This window comes from Penaeus japonicus, unplaced genomic scaffold (genome assembly GCF_977035675.1).
Source record: "Penaeus japonicus unplaced genomic scaffold, GWHDUDI00000001_assembly GWHDUDI00000015, whole genome shotgun sequence".
Taxonomy (NCBI): domain Eukaryota; kingdom Metazoa; phylum Arthropoda; class Malacostraca; order Decapoda; family Penaeidae; genus Penaeus; species Penaeus japonicus.
The window spans coordinates 6,167,392-6,189,891 of record NW_028234417.1 but is presented as its reverse complement, the minus strand read 5'-3'; the positions used below and the strand labels follow the sequence as shown (position 1 = coordinate 6,189,891).

Here is a 22,500-nt window from a genome sequence, read left to right as displayed (position 1 = left end):
GCATATTTTTTGGGTTATTTCTTAGGTCTTTTATATTTTCCTGTCTCTTAATATGCTATTCTTATTCCCCTTCCCCTCCTTTTCTTCCCGCCTTCCCCTCTCCTCTCTCTCCCAACCCCCTTCCTCTCTCCCCCATCCCCATCCCCCTTCCCCTCTCCTCTCTCCCAACCCCCTTCCCCTCTCCTCTCCCCCTTCCCCCTCTCCTTCTTCCCTCTCCCCCTCCCTCCCTCCTTCTCCATCTCCCTTCCTCCCCTCTCCCCTCCCTCTCCCCCTCTCCTCTCCCCTAGCCCCTTTCCCCTCTCTGTATCTCCCATCCCCATGACACAGCATGTCTGCAAGATAATCCCTCTTCGTCCGCTCATTTCAACACCCTTAGCGGTTACTCTTTCTTCTTCTCCCTCTCCTCCCTCCTCCTCCCCCTCTCCTCTTCGTCTCCCTCTCCGTTCCTCTCCCTCTTCCCTTCTCTCCTCCTCCCTCCCTCCTTCTTCCCCTCTCCTTCCTCCCTTCTCGTTCCTCCCTCCCACCCTCCCCCTTCCCCTCTCGTTCGTTCCTGCCTCCCTCCTTCCCTTCCCCTCTCCTCCCTCCCTCTCCCTCCCCCTTCCCCTCTCCTCCCTCCCTCCTTCCCTCCCCCTTCCCTCCCCCTCTCCTCCCTCCCTCCCCCTTCCCCTCTCCTCCCTCCCTCCCTTCCCCCTCCTCCCTCCCTCCCCCATCCCCTCTCCTCCAGCCTCCCTCCCTCCCTCCCCCTTCCCCTCTCCTACAGCCTCCCTCCCTCCCCCTTCCCCTTTCCTACAGCCTCCCTCCCTCCCCCTTCCCCTTTCCTCCAGCCTCCCTCCCTCCCCCTTCCCCTCTCCTACAGCCTCCCTCCCTCCCCCTTCCCCTTTCCTAAAGCCTCCCACCCCCCCCTCCCCCTCCCTCCCCCCTCCCTCCCTCCCTCCCCCCCCCTCGCTCCTCCCCCCCTCCCTCCCCCTTCCTCTCTCCTCCCACCTCCCTCCCTCCCCCTTCCTCTCTCCTACAGCCTCCCTCCCTCCCCCTTGCCCTTCTCCTCTCCTCTCCTCTCCTCTCCTTTCCTCCCCTTCCCCTCTCCTCCCACTTCCTTCTGCCCCCCCTCCTCTCCTCCTCTCCTCCCCCCCCTTTCCCCTCTCCTCCCTCCCTCCCTTCCCCTCTCCTCCCTCCCTCCTCTTCCCCTCTCCTCCCTCCCTCCCCTTCCCCTCTCCTCCCACTTCCTTCTGCTTCCCCTTCTCTTCTCTTCCCTCCCTCCCCCTTCCCCTCTCCTCCCTCCCCCTTCCCCTCTCCTCCCTCCCTCCCCTTCCCCTCTCCTCCCTCCCCTTCCCCTCTCCTCCCACCTCCTTCTGCTTCCCCTGCGCCCGCACTTTCTCCCGCGATGATGCAGCAAGTCTCCTTCGCGCGCCTCCTCCACCCATCCACTTTCTTCCACTCCTCCTTCCCCCTCTCCTCTCCCTTCTACTTCTACTTCTACTTTTCCGACTTCTCTACTATTTGCTTTCCTTCTCTTATGTCCCACTCTCACCCTCATCGCCTCCCCATCCTCTCTTCCCTCCCCCCTCCCCCCTCCCCCTTCTTCTTCCTCCCTCCTCCCTCCCTCTCTGGATGTAGTGGCCAAGCCTGTCATGGATGGTCAGTGGAGGTCCGCAACGTCATGCTAGCCATTAGCAGCGGCAGCTCTCCTCCGGCGCACGTTCGTATGTACATCACGCGCGCGCACACATGTACAGACACACATGTACACACACACACACACACATGAACACACACACACACACACACACACACACACACACACACACACACACACACACACACACACACACACACACACACACACACACACACACACACACACACACACACACATGAACACACATGAACACACATGAACACTGAACTATACATGCATACATACACACACACAAACACACACATTTATATGACGTATGAACATAGTTTACATAAAAGCACACACGTTTATATGACGTATACGCGTACTTTACATACGAGCACACATATTTATGTGTACGAATACTCGAATACAAAAAGGAAGTAAACACTCACACTCACACACACACTCACTCTGCCTTACTCACACACAGAGACACACCCACACCCACACGCACACCCACTCATACTAACACTCACTCTGCTTTCGTAATGCACTGCCTAACCGTAACACATTTAGTTCCCAAATATCGCATGAGGTTAGACTGGCGATTACTCAAAAGCACTTTGCCGCTCCTGATGCCGGAGTCAGTGCCTGGGAGTGCCGGGGTTAGGGAGGCACTCTGAAACAAATCCATAGATTCGAACGTGCCGATAAATCCGTTTCCTGTTTATGCATTTTTCGGGTAAATCTATCTACGATATTGATGAGTATTTTTAGACTAAAACCATGAAATGTCATTTTCAATTATCTAAAACATCATCTTATCGTGTTTTATGTTAACCGGGATAAGACTAAACACAAAGTCACAGTGTTTGGTAAGCCTGTCACGTGCTCACGAATCGAGGTGCTCCTATGTTAATTAACTAAATTATCTATTAGTCCCTCGCTAATTAGCTAATACATCGGTTATTCTGGTATCATTTCGCTAAATTACAAGTCGTTCTGCCATTATCTGGTTGCTGCATAAATCATTGGCCTCTCCTGTGTTATTAAGCTATTTTTCCATCAGTTAATTCAGTGTCATTTATCTAAATCATACTGACATTCTTGTATACTTAAAACGTTAATTGGCCATTGTGTCTAATGGGCCTCCATTATCCAGCCAGGTCGGCAAACAGTCATGGACAACTCACGGGTGTAATATTTAAAATCTGACGTGAGCCAACGTCACGGTATATTAGCTGGCTGAGAGATATGTCAAAATAAATAGATATAGCCTCACGCAACTGTATTCATCTGAACAATAGGAAAAACAAAATAAACAAACAGATGGTGAGCATAACTAACACCGCGTGACCACAAAGCAACACCAACAAACCATAAACTAACAACAGAAGGCTCCAGCTGGCCATACAAGCTCACCATCTGGCCAAACCAAGAATGCTAACAGGCCACCTCCCTACTCGAACCAATAGCATGCACATGATACCACTAGCAGGCCAATAGCAAAACACCAGGGAGAACCAACTAGCTACGAACTATCACCAGCTGGCCCAAACAGAGAGCTAGCACCAGCTGACTATAATGGAGTTAAAGCTGGAAGACCACGACAGGGAGTGAACTTTTACCTTCAACCTGACACTTGCACGCCGTATTCACAAACGGGACTCAAGCGGCGACCCGGGGTGTCTTCCGCCTTGAGAATAAGCGGAAGATCCAAGGAAGATCAGAGACGGGACGGGACGTAAGGAAAGGGGGAGACGATAAAGGGGAGAGACGATAGAGGGGAGAGACGGGAGAGGGGATACGATGAAGGGGGAGAAGTGGAGAGGCAGGTACGAGAGTGAGTGTGAGCACGGAAGTGTATGCGAGAGAGAGAGAGAGAGAGAGAGAGAGAGAGAGAGAGAGAGAGAGAGAGAGAGAGAGAGAGAGAGAGAGAGAGAGAGAGAGAGAGAGAGAGAGAGAGAGAGAGAGAGAGAGAAAAGATCAGAGACCAGAGAGCGCGGACCGATAAGAGCGAGAGGGGGAGGCGACCCCCCTGACCAGTGACCCAACCTCCTCTTGACAACAACTCACGCCCGCCTCTGCACACATACTGAACGATAGAGTATCACGTTCCGCCGCCCATCCCGAAGCTCTTCCGCACGCCCGCGCCCTGTGACCACACCTACGCCCACCACAGCCGTCACGCCCGCCCGACCAAGCGTAAGACATGAACAGTCGTCGACGAAACCTTCCTTACGAATGTCTGAAGACTTTGTCATGATTCCCGTGGCGATATGAGTGCGGGTTTCGAAAAGGGAATTACGATAAAGTGAAAAGTTCTTTTTACTCGACTACGCTCGATTTGTGTTTTTGTTTTTGTTTTTTGGTTTTGATGTTTATGTCTTCGTGGTCATTTTCATTGCCTTTTGCTTATTTGAATTCACGCTCGTTTTCGTTTATCGTATTCTCTCCCGCCATCTTTCTTTCCATATTTTTACGTTCGCATGTTTGTTTTTTGTCTATTTTTTTTATCATCTCTCTCATCATGAAGAAGCAATTAGGCAGAGCCCCCTCCCCCCTTAAAAAACGAGAAAAAAAAAACAATGCACTGACTTTCTTTTCCTCTTTCATTGGGAAATTTCTTACGTCTGTTTAAACAAAATGGCAGAATAATGGAATGTACTTTTACGGGAGTCATCTTTCACTAAAGGTCATTTAGGGATACTTCACTATAGGCCATTTTGGAATTCTTCACTAACGGTCATTTTGGGACCGAGATGATATAATTAAATAACTACTAGTCATATAAAAAATGTATATATGAAATGGCTTTATATAAATTGGAAAGGTTGAAATTTCCTAATTCAATATGGAAAAAAATAAATTTATTAAATTCCTGCTCCGACCCCCCCTCATCCATCCCCTTCCCCCTCCCCTCCCCATCCCTCTTCCTCTCCCTCTCCCTTGGTCTAATTCATTCTTTCCTTTCTTGCATTATACATTCTCACTCTTACTCTCACTCTCCTTTTAGGTGTGTGTTTGTGTGTGTAGATGCGTGCGTTTGTGCGTGTGTGTCTCTCTCTCCGCGTTTGTAGAGCAAGAACCGAGCCGAATTAAATTGCTTACTTACTGTTTACTCCCAAAGCAATTCACTCGGCTAGCCAAGTGAAAGATGGCATGACATCAACCCAATGTGACACCACTCTCGGCGCCATACAAGAAATTCGCTCACTGCAAAGAGCTCGCATTGTATTACGGTTATCCACGGTTCGCCATCTTTTGGGGAGCAATTTAACTAAATCGTTCTTGATTATATGGCTCTGGGAGGCAGACAGATAGATAGATATATAAATAGACAGACAGACAGACAGACACACATACACACACTATCTCTATCACTAACACATTAACATTAAGACACCCATATATATACATATACATATACAAATACAATACAATATAATACAATACATATACATACACACGCAAACATATACACACACACATACATACATACATACATACATACATACATACATACATACTTTACATACATACATATATACATATATTATACAAATGCAAGTTAGCAACGGAGGGGTGGGGGGGGGGGGATGCAAGGCCGGAGTGGCGTGAGTTGGCTGACCCAAGCAACTTTCACTTCGACACAACTGTTCGGCGCAATTCTTTTTTTTTCTTTTTTCTTTTTTTTTGTTTTTTTTCTATTCCGGTTCTGGAAGAAGTGTGTTCGGCGCAATGTGTGTTTGTTCTTTTGTGTGTGTTTGTGTGTGTGTGTGTGTGTGTTGTTGTGTGCCATGTTGTGGTTCTGTGAAGACACTTAACCCCAGTGTGGTGTGTTCGTGTGTGTGTGTGTGTGTGTGTGGTGGTTGTGTGTGTGTGGTGGGTGTGTGTGTGTTGTGTGTGTGTGTGTGTGTGTGCGTGTGTGTGTGTGTGTGTGTGTGTTGTGTGTGTGTGTGTGTGTGTGTGTGTGTGTGTGTTGTGTGTGTGTGTGTGTGTGTGTGTGTGTGTGTGTGTGTGTGTGTGTGTGTGTGTGTGTGTGTGTGTGTGTGTGTGTGTGTGTGTGTGTGTGTGTGTGTGTGTGTGTGTGTGTGTGTGTGTGTGCGTGCGTCTGCATGTGTCATTTACCTCGTGGGCGTGGATGACATAACGTGTGCAATCGTACGTGGGTTTTCGGGTGCGTGTGCAAGAGAAAAAGATTCCACAATCACGCGTCACGACTGTCATGCCTGTCACGGTTGTCGCCTTGTGTCACGGCTGTCCCCCCCCCCCCCCCCCGCCTGTTGGTCTCCCCCGGCATGACGACGCGACGCCCCATTGCACCAAAGACGCCCCTGGATTGCAGCGTCACGTTCTGGACCTCCGACCCGCAAGCAAGATAAGACCCCGTGAATATTTGTAAATTGCAAATGGCTTGTTATTCTATGCCTGTCTGTCTGTCTAAGTGGCTCTCTATTGCTCGCTCTCGCCCTCGCTCTCGCTCTCGCTCTCTCTCTCTCTCTCTCTCTCTCTCTTTCTCACTCTTTCACACAGTCTTTGTCCTCCCTCTACCTCCCTTCCCCCCCTCCAACCTCTCCCTCTCCCTCTTTTTCTTTTTCTTTTCCTCTGTTTCCTCCTTTTTCCTTCTCTATTTTTCTCCTCTCTTTTCCTTTACTTTTTCATCCTTCTTTTCCTTCTCCCTTCACCCTCCTCCCTCCCTCCCTCCTCCCTCCCCCCCCTTCGTAATCCAAATTTTCCGACACGTCGCACAACGCCTGACTTTAGTAGCACATAAACCCCTATGATTGTGGGCATGGGTCAGTGGGCATGGGTTAGTGGGCATAGGGGCGGCTACGAGTGCGGACTACAACCAGCTGACGGGCGTTAGGAGCGTGTGGGCGTGGCGGCGTTATTGGCGTGGAGAAAGCGTTGTGCGTGACTCTTGGCATCGAGATAAATTATCAGCTGATTTGCGGGTCAGTTTTTGGCGGTAGGAGGATGGGGGGGGGGGGTTAGGGTAGGGTAGGGAAGGGCCGTAGGGCAGAGGAGGAGAAGAGGAGGGAAGGAGACGGAGGAGGAGGAGGAGGAGGAGGAGGAGGAGGAGGAGGAGGAGGAGGGGAGGAGGAGGAAGAGGAAGAAGAGGAGGAGGAAGAAGAGGAGGAGGAAGAGGAGGAGGAGGAAGAGGAAGAGGAAGAGGAGGAAGAGGAAGAAGAGGAGGAGGAAGAAGAGGAGGAGGAAGAGGAAGAAGAGGAGGAGGAAGAGGATGAAGAGGAATAGGAAGAAGAGGAGGAGGAAGAGGAAGAAGAGGAGGAGGTATGGCGGGGGGAGGGGGGAAGAGGAAAGGGGGGCGGAGTGGGTAGAGTAGGGGGGAGGGATGGCGGGGGGAGGGGGGAAGAGGAAAGGGGGGCGGAGGGGGTAGAGTAGGGGGAAGGGATGGCGGGCGCAAAGGAGAAGGGGAGAGTAGGCGACGCGTGGAGTTGTGATATCAGAATGCATGACCCGATTCGTATGAAGTCGAATAAAAAGAAAAGGCATTCCTTATCTCTTATCACCTCACAGATCAAGGAACTCGAGGAGTAGGGGTGGAGTGGGGTGGGGTGGGGGTGGAGGGGAGGTAAAAATACCACGCAAGACCCGAGTTATGTTGTAATAAACGAATTATTAGGAAGCCATCTTAAGGTGAAGGAAAATAAGGAAGCGGGGCGGGGGGGGGGGGGGGGGAGGAGAGAAGAGGTGGGGAAGCAGGGGAGAGAGAGAGGATGAAAAAGGGAGGAAGGGGGGTGGAGGAAGCGAGGGGGTGTAAGGGGTGAGGAAGGGGGATGGCGAGGAAGCAGGGGGGACGGGAGGGAGGGGGGGATGTAGAAGAATGGGGGATGTAGAAGGGAGGAAGTGGGGGTGAGGAAGGGGGGTGAGGAAGAGGGGGTGATGAAGCGAGGGTGAGGAAGGGGGGTGAGGAAGAGGGGGCGATGAAGCCGGGGTGAGGAAGGGGGGGGTGAGGAAGAGAGGGCGATGAAGCGAGGGTGAGGAAGGGGTGGATGGGGAATGGAGGAGATGGATTGTGAGGGAGAAGGGCTGACAGGAAGAGAGACTTTTTGATTTTGACTTTGACAAATTTATTGAGACAAGTGGTTACTTACATCTCAAATGGGGGATGAGGTGACATGGGTTATCCTCACCCCACTCTTGATCTCTCATTGGGCTCACATATATTCTACAAAGCCTTACAGCTATACTGACATGTTGAAATATATACAATACAAAGAGAGAGAGAGAGAGAGAGAGAGAGAGAGAGAGAGAGAGAGAGAGAGAGAGAGAGAGAGAGAGAGAGAGAGAGAGAGAGAGAGAGAGAGAGAGAGAGAGAGAGAGAGAGAGAGAGAGAGAGAGAGAGAGAGAGAGAGAGAAAGAGAGAGGAGAGAGAAGAGAGAGAGAGAGAGAGAGAGAGAGAGAGAGAGAGAGAGAGAGAGAGAGAGAGAGAGAGAGAGAGAGAGAGAGAGAGAGAGAGAGAGAGACAGAGAGAGAGAACGAAACAAAAACCACAGACAAAAGCAAACAAAACACAAGAAACCAAAAGTGAAAGGAAGAGAGAAAAGCCGAAAAGGAAAAAAAAAGAGAAAATCGAAAAGAAGACCAAACAAAAAGGCAGGAAGACGAAGCAAGACAAAGGAAGGGAAGAAGAAAGAGAGAAAGAGAGAGAGAAGAGACTGAAATAGCCCCAGACTACACAATAGGATACACGCCACTCCCTTCGCCAGCTTAACGAGCGCAGACGACGAAACTGCCAACTTGATTTTGATCACTCAATTCCTCATTCACCGCCCCCCCCTCTTGCTCTTGCTCCTCCCCCTCCCCCTCCCCATCTCTCCCCTTCCACTATTACCCCCTTCCTTTCTTTCATGCCTTATTCATTTTCTTTCTTCTTATCTCTGTCTCTCCCCTCTCCTTCCCCCCATCTTTCCCCTCTCCCCCATCTCTCCCCTTCCACTATTACCCCCTTCCCTTCTTTCATCCCTTATTCATTTTGTCTTTCTTCATATCTCTCTGTCTCTCCCCTCCCCCCCATCTCTCCCCTCTCACCCATCTCTCCCCTTCCTTACCCCCCTCCCCTCCTCTTCTCTTTCCTATTCAATCCTTCTTATTCATGGTAAGTCATTACCTTTAACGACGAGGTCCGCCGACAAATAAGAGTCATCGTCACCCCGTCATCCGTTTTTGGGGAGGGGGAGGAGGAGGGGGGAGGGAGAGTGCGAGGGGAGGGGGGGAGGGGAGAGGGGAAGGGAACAGGGAGGAGAGGGAGGAGGGGAGAGTGGGAGGGAAGAGGGAGAGTGAAGAGGGAGGAGAGAGAGGAAGAAGGGGAGAGGGGGAGGGGAGAGGAGAGAGGGAGGAAGAGGGAAGAGGGAGAGAGAGAGGAAGTAGGGGAGAGGGGGAGGGAAGAGGGAGGAGGAGGAGGAGGAGGAGGAGGAGGAGGAGGAGGAGGAGGAGGAGGAGGAGGAGGAGGAGGGGAGGAGGAGGAGGAGGAGGAGGGGAGGGAAAGGGGAGGGCGGGTGAAAGGTTAGGGGTTGTATTGAACAAGTCTGAAGCAGGAGAGGGAAAAGAGGGAGAAAGAGGAAGCGAGGGGAAGGAAAAGGGGAAGGGGAAGACGAGATAAAAAGGGTAATAGAAGAAGGGTAAGAGAAGGGAGGGGGGAGGGGGGCGGGGGGAGAGTGAGGAGTAGATGATTCAGGAAAAGAAAAACAGAAATAAAGGAACGAAAATGATAAAGAGGGAGAAAGGACTCGCAAATGATGATGATGATGATGATGATGATGATGATGATGATGATGATGATGATGATGATAAATAATAATAAATAATAATATACTAATAAATAAATATAGAAAGAAAGAACAAGAAGACAACGACAACACGAAGAGAAGCCAAGAAAAGAGAGAAGATGAGAAGAGGAAAGAGAAAATAAACCAGGGAAGGGGATAATTGATACCGCCTCGCCGCGCCTCCGCCTCCGCCCGCAGCTCGCCCTCAATGCCAGTTGATGAGGCTCGCCATCTTGACCTCCAATGATCGTGTAATGTGTGGTAATGAGATCGTTTGCCGTAATGGCGCCGCCTTCGAGTGTGTCGCCGAGGTAGCTGGCCTTTTCTTGGTCTGTGTTCCTTGCTCTCGCTCTCGCTCTCGCTCTGGCTCTCGCTCTGGCTCTCGCTCTCGCTCTCTCACTCGCTCGCTCTCTCACTCGCTCTCTCACTCGCTCTCTCACTCGCTCTCGCTCTCGCTCTCGCTCTCGCTCTTGCTCTCGCTCTTGCTCTCTCGATCTCTACGTCTGTCTGTCTCCCTCTAGGTCTGTGTCTCCCTCTAAATCTGTCTGTCTCCCTCTAGGTCTGTCTGTCTGTATCTCCCTCTATGTCTGTCTGTCTGTCTCCCTCTATGTCTGTCCGTCTGTCTCCTTCTATGCCTGTCTGTCTCCCTCTATGTCTGTTTGTCTGTCTCCCTCTATGTCTGTTTGTCTCCTTCTATGTCTGTCTGTCTCCCTCTATGTCTGTTTGTCTGTCTCCCTCTATGTCTGTTTGTCTCCTTCTATGTCTGTCTGTCTCCCTCTATGTCTGTTTGTCTGTCTCCCTCTATGTCTGTTTGTCTCCTTCTATGTCTGTCTGTCTCCCTCTATGTCTGTTTGTCTCCTTCTATGTCTGTCTGTCTCCCTCTATGTCTGTTTGTCTGTCTCCCTCTATGTCTGTTTGTCTCCTTCTATGTCTGTCTGTCTCCCTCTATGTCTGTTTGTCTGTCTCCCTCTATGTCTGTTTGTCTCCTTCTATGTCTGTCTGTCTCCCTCCATGTCTGTCTGTCTGTCTCCATCTATGTCTGTCTGTTTCCTTCTATGTCTGTCTGTCTCCCTCCATGTCTGTCTGTGTCTCCCTCTATGTCTGTCTGTCTGTCTCCCTCCATGTCTGTCTGTCTGTCTCCATCTATGTCTGTCTGTTTCCTTCTATGTCTGTCTGTCTCCCTCCATGTCTGTCTGAGAAAAGGAGGTGATGATGGAGAAGGAGAAGGAGATGGCGAGAAAGGGACGGAAGAGGGAGGTAGGGAGGGAAAGGGAGAGGTAGGGAGGGGAGGGGAGGGGAGAGGGAGGTAGGGAGGGGAGGGGAGAGGGAGGGGAGACTAAGGTAGGGAGGGGAGGGGGAGGTAGGGAGGGAAAAGGAGAGGGAGGTAGGGAGGGGAGAGGGAGGTAGGGAGGGGAGGGGAGGGGAGAGGGAGAGAAGGGGAGGGGAGACTGAGGTAGGGAGGGGTCGGGAGGTGGGGAGGGGAGGAGGAAGGTGGAAAGAGGTCACAGGTCGCGACACTGGAATCACTTCATCAGCTTCCTATTTCCTTGGGCTGGGGTGGGGTGGGGTGGGGTAGGGGGGTAAGAGAAACAAAACATGACAGCGTAACGGTAATAGCGTCAACTTGGTTTGAGGAAGAAGGATGGGGTAAAAGAGGGAGAGGGAGAGGGAGAGGGAGAGGGAGAGGGAGAGGGAGAGGGAGAGGGAGAGGGAGGGAGGGGGTGAGAGAGAGAGGGAGGGAGAGAGGGAGGGAGAGAGGAAGGGAGAGGGGGAGAGGGGGAGAGGGGGAGAGGGAGAGAGGGAGAGAGGGAGAGAGAGAGAGAGAGAGAGAGAGAGAGAGAGAGAGAGAGAGAGAGAGAGAGAGAGAGAGAGAGAGAGAGAGAGAGAGAGAGAGAGAGAGGGAGGAAGAGGAAGAGGGTGAAAGCACTGCACTGTTTGTAGGAGACCACTGAGATCTGGGATGGTTTTACAGGTCTTAGAAAAAACAGGTACAATATCTTCGGGTCTTTCGGGCGAGACGAATAGATCGGACATTGTTAACTTGGCTTCATGAGGCAGACTAGTAATCAATAGAAACTCGGTCACAAACGACAAGTAATCCTTTATCGGTGAAAACACTGCACTCTGTACACTGCATTGCTTGTAACGCCGTATTTGAGAACAACTGATTAAGTTCTGTTATATATAATATATAATATATATATAATATAATATATATAACTGTATATATATCTCCATCATTTATCTTAAGCTTTCTTTGCTATATTTATAGCCACATTATTATTATTATTATTATTATTACTATTAGTCCCAATGCATTCACATAGCTGTACTAATGATTTCAGTCTTACAGCCATATTCTAAGTCCCTAAGCGCGCCGTGTACATGACATGAACATGCCGCGATTCTTATTCTAGAAGCGCGGGTTCGCGGCAAAAGCGTGGCAAATTCGTGGCAAATGCGTGGAAAGTATTGGAACAATCGTGGAAACTCCGTGGCAAGGGGGTAGGCTTGTCACGATAGTTACACAAGTGAAAAAATCATATCTTTACTGTACTTTTTCTTACCAATACTTCATATGAGCATACTACGTTTGAAAAATAATACCTATATTGGTTATATTAGGCATCATTGTCCTAGACACGGATTACAAACTCTTTTAGGAAAACATGGATTCTCTGCTGACTTTGAGTTTGTTTACCTTTTGGCGGACTTTTCGAAGGAGAGTGAGGTTAAATGAATGGTAAAAGTAGTCAGGGACGTAAAATTAAAGCATATAATTATATGAAATATGTATACATTAAATCTATATGTATGATATATTAAAAGTGCGCATATATGTACAGTATATACAAAGATAAAATAAGGAAGATCTGTTCATAAACACACGATCCCTCTCATCCCGTTTGTTTTGATCGAGCGTAGAGTGAATTACCAACAGCGCGTTCGTGAAATGGTTGTCAATTCTTTAACTAGGAACAAGTACAACGACTGATTCATACCAAAATTGAAGTATCTTATGTTAGTGCTACCTATGATTTTTTGTTGTCTTTTTTATTCTGTTCTAGTTTCGTTTTTTGTGTATTTTTGTTTTTTTTTTTTTTTTTTTGTTTTTTTTTTGTTTCTTGTTTTTTTTATATGTCTTTTTACCACTCATCCCCCACTTATTTTGTAATTTATATTTTTTTTTTTTTTGTTCCCTGAATATATGTTTTTAATGTATTTTTTTTTTTTTTTTTTGTTTTTGGGTATTTCTTTTTTTTTTTGTTTTTTTTGTGGTATTTTTAGTTTTTTTTCGTTTCATTTTTTGTTTTTTTCTATTGAACTGAATGGATTATTTTTGTGTTTTGATGTTGTTAATCTATTTTGTCTTTTTTATTTTTGTTTTTTTTAATATCCCAAAACTGTTTGTTTCTTATATTTTTTTTTGTTCTGCTTTATTATTGTTGATCTCTTTGATGTTTTTACTGTTTTTGATTTAGTTTTTTTTTAAACAATCCCGTTTTTTGTTTTATTTATTGTTTTTTTTTTTTTGATTTTTTATATTTTTTTTTCATTTTGTTGTTTCTCTTATGAATTTGTCGTTTGGACAGTGTCATTCATCCGAAACATGTTAACTTTGGAACGGTTGGTAAACCTGAAGCAACTGCCGCAAACTTGCCACGCTTTTGCGTCCTAGATTACCGCATTCGTTACATGAACACGACATGGACATAACATGAACATGACATGGCCACGACACGCAGAAAACGTCATAGAATACGGCTGATAATGTCTTTGTTCTATACATATATATCTACGCTTTTCGTGGGCCGCCCAAGCGCGCCACGCGCCTTGCCTTTTTCGCGTCTAAGACAGACATCCACTGTACTCAGAGGCCCTACTCTACGAACCATATAGAGAAACAGGCCTCACATTGACGTCACGTAGGAATTCACGTGACGTCATGTAACAAGCCTACGGGCGTGAATATAAACGCTCCCCTCGGTAAGTCCCATCAGACAAGGGGGGACACCGAGGGAGGTTCCATGTACCATCTGCTGCCTAAGAATAAACCCTGAACTTTCGTCTGGACTCCTCCTCCTCCTTCTCCTCCACGCTAAAAACGCTATTTCCTAACTCCTCCCTTCCTCGCAAAAGCTACCAAGTTGTCACAAAACATCACATTCAACACTGACACAAAACAAATTTACCTGAGAGTGCTGAACGACTCTGTCAAGAAACGCCTGCTGACCGAGAGAGAGAGAGAGAGAGAGAGAGAGAGAGAGAGAGAAGTGTGAAGAGGAGAGAGAGGAGAGAGAGAGGAGGAACAGGAGAAGAGAGAGTGAGAGAGAGAGAGAGAAAGAAATAGATAGATAGAGAGAGAGAGAAGAGATAGATAGAGAGAGAGAGAGGAGAGAGAGAGAGGAGAGAGAGAGAGAGAGAGAGAGGAGAGAGATAGAGAGGGAGAGAGAGAGCTCTAGAGAGCTGTAGGAGAGAGCCCGTAATGGATTCTGCCCAATTCAAAGGTCGCATTGTCCACACACAAACCGGGCCAAAGAAAACAAACAACAACAAACAAAAACACCAAACCACCACCAACAACAACCCTCACAAAAAAAAAAAAAACAAAAAAAACAAAAAAACAAAACAAAAACATACAAAAAAAAATACCCAAAACAAAAAAAAAAACAACGAACAAAACAAAAAAACACCAACAACAAAAACAACAAAACCCAACACAACCCCGCCACCAAAAACACAAAAGAGAAAAAAGAGGGAAAAGGAGAGCACAGTACCAACAACACCAAAAGAAAGAAAAAAAAGCCACCCATAAAAAAAAAAACCCAAAAAAATCATCGAAGGAAGAAAAAAAAACCAAACACCAACCCAAAAAGACCTCCAATAAAATCACCCCCCACCACCACCTGATCCAACCTACCCCACACCGGTGGCCCCCCCGACACCCACCACACCCCCCCAGCCCCCCCCCCCCCCCCCCCACCACCCCACCCCCCCCCCCCCCCCAACCTTACCTGCCCCGCTGTCAATCTCGCTCTCTCCCGACACGCTCAACTCAACCCCCCTCCCCCTCCTAACTCCCAGCGCGACGTGTACCAGGCTTCGCAAGATCAACCACCACCGAAAAGCCGAAAGCGAAAGCCCTCGATTCCCTTCCCCTTACCACTATCCCCCACGCCCTTACAACCCCCCCCCCATTCCCCTCCTCCACCCCCACCCCCTTCCTCTATCACACGTGATAAGAAGCGAAGGAAAATCCGCTTACCTAGAGGATCCTTCGACGCGGGCCTGCCAAGAGCTGGTGATCCTGCAACGAGAAGAAGATTCCTTTAGTCATGTCTTTGAAGGGGGGGGGGGAGAGGGGAAGAGGGGAATGAGGAGAGGGAGGGGAGGGAGGGAGGGAGGGCGGGAGGAGGTAAAGGGAGCACGGGGAGGAAGGGAAAAGGAGACAATGAGAGAAGGAGGAGGTAGGGATGGAAGCAGGGATATAAGAAGGAGAGAAAGGGGAAAGTGAGGGAGGGAAAGAGGTAGATATACGGAGCAAGGAACGAAGAAGGGAAGGAGAAGGAAGGGCAATAACCTTCATATTCATATATTCTTTATATGCTCATTCTTTATGTTACGTTTTGCACTATTTTCACGCTGATGTTTTGATGTTGCAACTGCCTGTGAAATTGAATATACTTTTTATCTTAAGTCACGTACACAAACGAAAATAAAATAGGCAGATAAAGAAATAATAAATATACCCTCCCAAAAAGGAAAGACACACTCGTTGACCACTAATATTAATAATATTAATAATAATAATAATAATAACAACAATAACAATAACAACAACAATAAACAACAGTAATATAAAAAACGACATTGGTATTATCAATGATGACGATGACGACGATGACGATGATGATGATGATGATGATGATGATGATAATGCCAACAATACGAAACAAAAATAAACAAATACAAATAAACACACAACAACGTCTACACCATAATCCTCAATCGTGAATAAAGAACTCGGTCTGTAGTGAAGGTGACGACGGCGGCACTGAATGTGATGGCGAAGATGAGGTGAAAAAGGGGAAGGTGAAGGAGAGTTGAGCAGAGGCTGGGAATGAATGATGGTAGTTAGATAGGGGGTGGGGGTGGGGGTGGGGGTGGGGGTGGGGGTGGGGGTGGGGGTGAGGGTGAGGGTGAGGGTGAGGGTGAGGGTGAGGGGGCGGGAGAGGGGGGGGGGAAGGAGACAAAACTGATTATGATAATAATAATGATGATGATGATGATGATGATGATGATGACTGATGATCGATGACTGGTAATGATAATAATGATGATGATAATAATGACGATGATGAACATGACAAGCTAAAACGAAAACACAGCTGGAAAATACATCACAGTAAACAAAACCCAAAACCGTTCGTACTTAAGCCGCTGAGAGGCCCCCTCCCTCCCTCCTCACCTCCGAGCGAGATGCGCTTTGCTTCTTTAAGTATTAGATTTATGCTAGGCTGTATGTTTGTGCGAGCGAGAGGGAGGGCGAAAGGCAGAAGGAGGAGAAGGAGGAGGAGAAGAAGGAGGAGAAGAAGGAGAGCTCATTTATTCCCTCCTTCCCAATTCTCCCTCCCTCCCAATTCCTTTCCTTTCCTTCCTTTGCTTCCTTCTTTCCTCCCTCCTCCCCCTAATCCCTCCCTCCCACCATCCCAATCCCTCTTCCAATCCCTTCCCCCTCCCTCCCACCCTCCCAATCCCTTCCCCTCCCCCCCGCTGCGTCCTCCGCCCGTCTCCTCAGCGTCAAAGCTCAGCGACACCGAGGCATTTCCTTAACGTCTTGCCAGATGCCCTGACTCTGCCCCCGGGCTCCTCCTGGCTATGGGGAGGGTAAGGGAGGGGAAGGGGGAGGGAGGGAAGGGGGAGGGAGAGGGGAAAGAGGGAGAAGGAGGAGGGAGGGAGAGGGATGGTTGGAGGGAGGGAGGGAAGGAGGAATGGGGAGGCGGACGAGGGGAGAGGGAGAGGTGAGAGACCGTAGGAGGCGCGGAGAGGAGAAAGTGGAGAAGACACAGGAGACAAAGAGCGGAGAATAGAGGAGAAAGAGGAGGGAGACAAAAGGAGGGATGGGATAGGAAGGAGGGAGGAAGAAGAGCAAGAGGGGTTGAGATCGAGATATGAGATATAGATAACGAAGGAAAGGGAAAAGGAGGGAGAGAAAGAGAAAGATTGAACATAACACGCGAAAAAAAACACAACATAATTAAAAAGGAAGCGAAGTGATGCTTTTCTCTTTTTTCAAAGGGGGGGGGGGAGTGGAGGAGAGATAAGAAGCGATAACAAGGAGAGATAAAACGGATGGAAAATGCTAGAAATTAGATAAACCAAGATGACAGTGCGATAAGAAGATAGGTCAGGGTGGATGATCGCTGACTGATAACTGATGATAATAACGACGACGACGATGATGATGAAGTAGGGAAAAAAGAACAACAACAACAACAAACCAAATGAACAATTCAGATAATGCGATAAATAACAGAAAATATCAAAGAAACCAAACGATGACGCACGAACAAGGAAAAATAAAAAAAACAGGGTGAGCACCCGAGGTAAGGGGGGTGAGGGGGTGGTTTTAGCCCGCCGGAGAGGTGGGGAAGGGGTGGTTTGGGGGGGTTTTTTGTGAGGGTTGGTTTGGGGTTTTTCGGGGGCTTTAATCGAAGGTGGTGAAGGGTAGAGAGGGAAGAAGGGGAAGGAAAAGGGGAAAGGGGAAAGGGGAAGGGAAGGGGGGAAAGGGGGGAGGAGAGGAAAGGAAAGGGAAGGGGGGAAAGGGGAAAGGCCCAGGAAAGGGGGAGGGGAGGAAGAAAGGAAGGGGAGGAAAGGAAGGAAGGAAACAAGGAAAAGGGGAAAGGAGGAAGGAGGAAAGGAAGGAAGGAAGAGAGGAAAAGAAGGAAGGAAAGGAGGAATAAGGAGGAATTTGAAAGAAGAGAAAAAGATAAGCAAAGAGGAAGAGAAGAGCAGAGACCCCCAGGGACGAAGAGGACCGAGCCCGGAACAGGAAGAAGCGCCCCGGGACGCCGACCTAACGCGAATCAAACTCCATCCCCGGGACGCCCTAGACCGGATCCGCCCCTCCTTACTCTCCTCTCCTCTCCCCCCTTCCTTCCCTTATCCCTCCCTCCTACCTCTCCTCCATCCTCGTTCCCTCCCATCCGCTCCTCTCCTCTCCTCTCCTCTCCTCTCCTCTCCCCCTCCCTCCTCTCCTCTCCTCTCCTCTCCTCATCCTCCTCTCACCTCTCCTCTCCTCTCCTCTCCTCTCCTCTCCTCTCTCCTCTCCTCCCCTCCCATCTCCTCTCTTTCCCTCTTCCTATTCCTCTCCTCTCCTCTCCTCTCCTCCCCTCTCCCTCTCCTCCTCTCCTCTCCTCTCCTCTCCTCTCCTCTCCTCTCCTCTCCTCTCCTCTCCTCTCCTCTCCTCTCCTCTCCTCTCCTCTCCTCTCCTCTTCCTCTCTTCTTTGTTGGTCGAGGCAGCGAACAAGGGGTTTATATACAGATTTGAAAAATAATTTATACGTGATCTGGTGACGAGGGTGAGAGGGAGGGAGGGTGAGAGGGAGGGGTGAGAGGGAGGGAGGGAGGGAGGGTGAGAGGGATGGAGGGAGGGAGGGAAGGGGAGGGAGAGAATGCGAAAGACAAAAACAAAGACAGATGGAGATAGAGATAGAGGCAGAGACAGAGAAAGATGTAGAGATATAGAGACAGAGAGATGTAGAGATATAGAGACAGAGAAAGATGTAGAGATATAGAGACAGAGAGATGTAGAGATATAGAGACAGAGAAAGATGTAGAGATATAGAGACAGAGAGATATAGAGATATAGAGATATAGAGATGTAGAGATATAGAGACAGAGAGATATAGAGATATAGAGATACAGAGACAGAGATAGAAAAAAACAAAAATAAAAGATAGAGAAAGAGAGACGGCGACAAAAAAAGTGCCACCTCCGACACAAGTGCGAAAAGGCCACTTGGACAGAAGCCGCACAGGTGTCATAAACCATCCCATGGGAGCCACCCGTGATAAGATGCACATTATTCGAGGTGATGAGCCACTTGCCACTGTTCGTACAATCGTACATACGTCACGGGCTCACGGGCTCACGGACAGGAACTGCTCGGCCCGTTGCCACAGCACGGTTATCATTGCCGAATTCAGAGGAGGTAGGAAGGGGAGGGGGAGGGGGAGGGGGAGGGGGAGGGGGAGGGAGGAAGGGGAGGAGGAGGAGGAGGTAGGAAGGGGAGGGGGAGGGGGAGGAGGTAGGAAGGGTGGGGGAAGGGGAGGTAGGAAGGGGAGGGGGAGGAGGAGGTAGGAAGGGGAGGGGGAGGAGGAGGTAGGAAGGGGAGGGGGAGGGGGAGGAGGAGGTAGGAAGGGGAGGGGGAGGGGGAGGAGGAGGTAGGAAGGGGAGGGGGAGGGGGAGGAGGAGGGAGGAAGGGGAGGAGGAGGAGGAGGGAGGAAGGGGAGGGGGAGGGGGAGGGGAGAAGGGAGAGGGGGAGGGGGAGGGGGAGGGGGGGAGGGGGAAGGGGAGGGGGAGGGGGGAGAGGAAGGGTGAGGGGAGGGGAGGGGGAGGGGGAGAGGAGGGAAGGTGAGAGGGAGGAGGGGGGAGGAGGAGGTAGGGGGAGGAGGAGGAGGAGGAGGGAAGGGGAGTGGGGAGAGGAGGTAGGAAGGGGAGGGGGAGGGGGAGGGGGAGGAGGAGGTAGGAAGGGGAGGGGGAGGAGGAGGTAGGAAGGAAGGGGGGGAGAGGAAGAGGGAGAGGGAGAGGGAGAGGGAGAGGGAAAGGGAGAGGGTGATGGAGATGGAGAGGGAAGAGGGGGGGAGGAAGAGACCGAAGGAGTGACAGAGAAGAAAACAAAAACAAAATAAAAATCACTCACCAGCATAGAAAAAAACGCATGAAAGAGATAAAAAAAAGAACGAAAAGAAAGGAAAAAAAACAGCCAGCCAATTCCCGTGTAGAGCAGCAACAACCCCATCCCTTGTTACACACAACATGATAAATGGTTCTGTATAAAGGCGTGGTTTCCCGGTAATCGAACCATTCAGGCGTCAAAAGGACCACCATTATATCGCTCTTGCATGTGTGATTGAGTATGCGATGTGCTTGCATAAATGAGGGTGTGCTTTTGCGTAAGCGTTGTTGTTGTTGTTGTTGTTGTTGTTTTTTGTTATATAAGCTTGCTTTAACCGTTAAGCATATCCATTGTTCGCGTTGTATACGGAAACGCCGTACATACTATCCGCACTGTACGAACAATAACACACATAACAAAAGGAGCATAGTGAGTGTTCGTGTTCCCTTCCCAACAACAACAACAACAACACAAAACAAAACAAAAAAAAAACACGCTCGTGAAATACGCCTCACTCTATTATTCAACAGCGGAGCCCCCCATTTATTCATCTGAGTCTATTTTCTCATCATTGGCCGGTACTTGAGTTTCCGATGTCTTATTCATCATTCAGAAGCCATTATCCTGGGGGTCTGCGACTGCTCATGGCTATGACAATTTAATGGCGGTGTGGTGCGGCACTTCCCGTGTGCCAGTATGGTGTGCAGTGAGTGAGTGAGTGAGTAGGTGAGTGAAAGTGTGAACGTGAGTGAGTGAGTGGGTGAGTGAAAGTGTGAACGTGAGTGAGTGGGTGAGTGAGTGAGTGGGTGAGTGAAAGTGTGAACGTCAGAGCATGGAGTGAGTGTGGTGGGTGGGTGTGTTTAGGTACGTGTGTGTGTGTGGGTGTGTGTGGGTGGGTGTTGTTGTGGGTGGTGGGTGGGTGTGTGAGTGAGTGGTGTGAGTGTGGGGGTGAGTGAAAGTGTGAAAACAGTCGTGAGTGAAGTGGGTGATGTGTAGGGGCAAAGTGATTGTGTGAGTGTGTGTGTGTGTGTGTGTGTGTGTGTGTGTGTGTGTGTGTGTGTGTGAGACACTAGTTGTGTGTGTGTGTGTGTGTGTGTTGTGTGTTGTGTGTAGTGTGTGTGGAGTGAAGAGTCAACAGATTGGCTTGAGTGATAGTGAATCACGAGATATTGAATCTGTATTGAGACAACCTTCCATCATAATAAAGATATTTACTAATCCATGCACACACCCCCTAAACGCACTACTTCCCCCCCCAACACAAACACACACACACACATATATATATACACATTGCGAAACTTTCCTAAGATCTCACTAGATACCAAGCAGATGGAGTTGGATAAACGGAATTCAATTTAAATCCAAACATCAGTACTAGCTTGACGTTTGTTTGTTTGTTTGTTTGTTTTTTCCAGCTAACACCGTCATATTATACTCTGCATAAAAACAACTTTCATAATGACCCTCATCATTACATAATTATTCCGATCCTCAAAAACGTTTCATAATTCCCTTTACGAAATACCTCGTAACAACACAACACAATAAAGAAAAAATATTCTAATTTCACCCTTATATCAAAATTCCTGTAAATCGCCTTAATCATGTAAACAAAATAACAACAATCCAACTTTCCGTAGCTCGTTCATAACCGGAAGTTCCGCACTTCCGCTAAGAGCAGATCCGGTGGGTGAGTTACAGTGTCCTATAGTATGTGTAGAGATGAATAAATGAATAAATAAAAAAAATGAATAAATAGAAAGATATTTGAATAAGAAGATAAACAAGTAGAAAAATACGTACTCGGATAAATAGATGAATAATTAAATAAATAAATAAACCAACAAACAGACATAGATAAACAAGCAGATAAAAAAGTTAATAAATAAATACAAAATAAATGGTTCCTTATCACAGTGATCGCCATGAGAGACTCGGCGGGGGGGGGGTCGGGGGGGGTCGGGATCGGCGTCGGGGGGCGCGCGGGCGGTAGGGCACACGGGGAGGGGGTCGGGTGGGGGTCGGGGGGTTGGTGGGGGCGTCGTGATTCTTTACAACCTTTAGTCCTTGGCTCATTTTTTTATTTTGCTCCTAACCTTACCTTCTCTATGCGGCCCTGCCCGAAATGGGCGCGTCCGGGGCAGGCAACCAGCGCTCCCGACGGACCAGACGAGGCGCGCTTCGAGAACTCACAAGGTCAGTGCATCGTCAGATAGGCATCAACATCAGTCTCCTCCCGTTGCCTTGACAACCAGTAAATAGAACAAGTCACCGTGTCGGGCCGGGGCGTGCACGCAGTGATGCGCTGAGGTCACAGTCAACAGCAACAGACACAAACATACATGGATAGATACAAGCACATGCTCTCTCTCACACACTCACTCACTCACTCACTCACTCACTCACTCACTCACTCACTCACTCACTCTCTCTCTCTCTCTCTCTCTCTCTCTCTCTCTCTCTCTCTCTCTCTCTCTCTCTCTCTCTCTCTTCTCCCTCTTCTTTTTCTCTTCCCTATTTTCTCTCTCTTCCTCTCTCTTCCCCCCGCCGCCCCCCGCTCTCTCTCGCTCTCTCTCTCTCGCTCTCTCTCTCTCTCTCTCTTCGTCTCCTCCTCTCTTTTTCTCTCTCTTCTCTCTCTCCTCTTCTTCTCCCTTCTCTCATCTCTCCTCTCTCCCCTCTCATCTCTCATCTCCTCTCTCTCTCTCTCGCTCTCTCTCGCTCTCTCTCGCTCTCTCTCGCTCTCTCACTTACTCACTCACTCACTCACTCACTCACTCACTCGCTCGCTCACTCACTCACTCACTCACTCACTCACTCACTCACTCACTCACTCACTCACTCACTCACTCACTCACTCCCTCCCTCTCTCTCACCCTCCCCACCCCCACCCCCCACATACATACACCCACCCACACACCCACAGATGTACAGAAGCAAAAGCACGAAATCAAGCACGTAGAATCGCATGGAAGCCACAGATGCTGCATCTATAATAAGAGGCTGCGGGAAAATCGAGCGATAACTCCATAACAAGGGGTTGCATAAGGCGATGAAGTTACACAGGTGGCTCGCAGATGGCTCATGGTGTTGCACAATGGCTCATCATGGCTACGGAGAAGAAAAAAAAGAATTCACTATAAGGGAAGGAGAAGTCTTTATTGTAATATTTTATTTATGATGGATGG

The 22,500-nt window shown here is 49.0% G+C and overlaps 1 protein-coding gene across 1 annotated transcript in view; it reads right to left on the bottom strand.

Annotated features, from left to right (window-relative positions):
• The window catches only part of LOC122255810 (hexosaminidase D), an 88,573-nt gene that overhangs the window by 10,958 nt on the left and 55,115 nt on the right, over positions 1 to 22,500 (bottom strand). Inside the window, exon 3 of the mRNA XM_086544425.1 lies at positions 14,678 to 14,719. The gene's annotated coding sequence lies outside the window, so the exon portion shown is untranslated. The remainder of the gene's footprint in view (positions 1 to 14,677; positions 14,720 to 22,500) is intronic.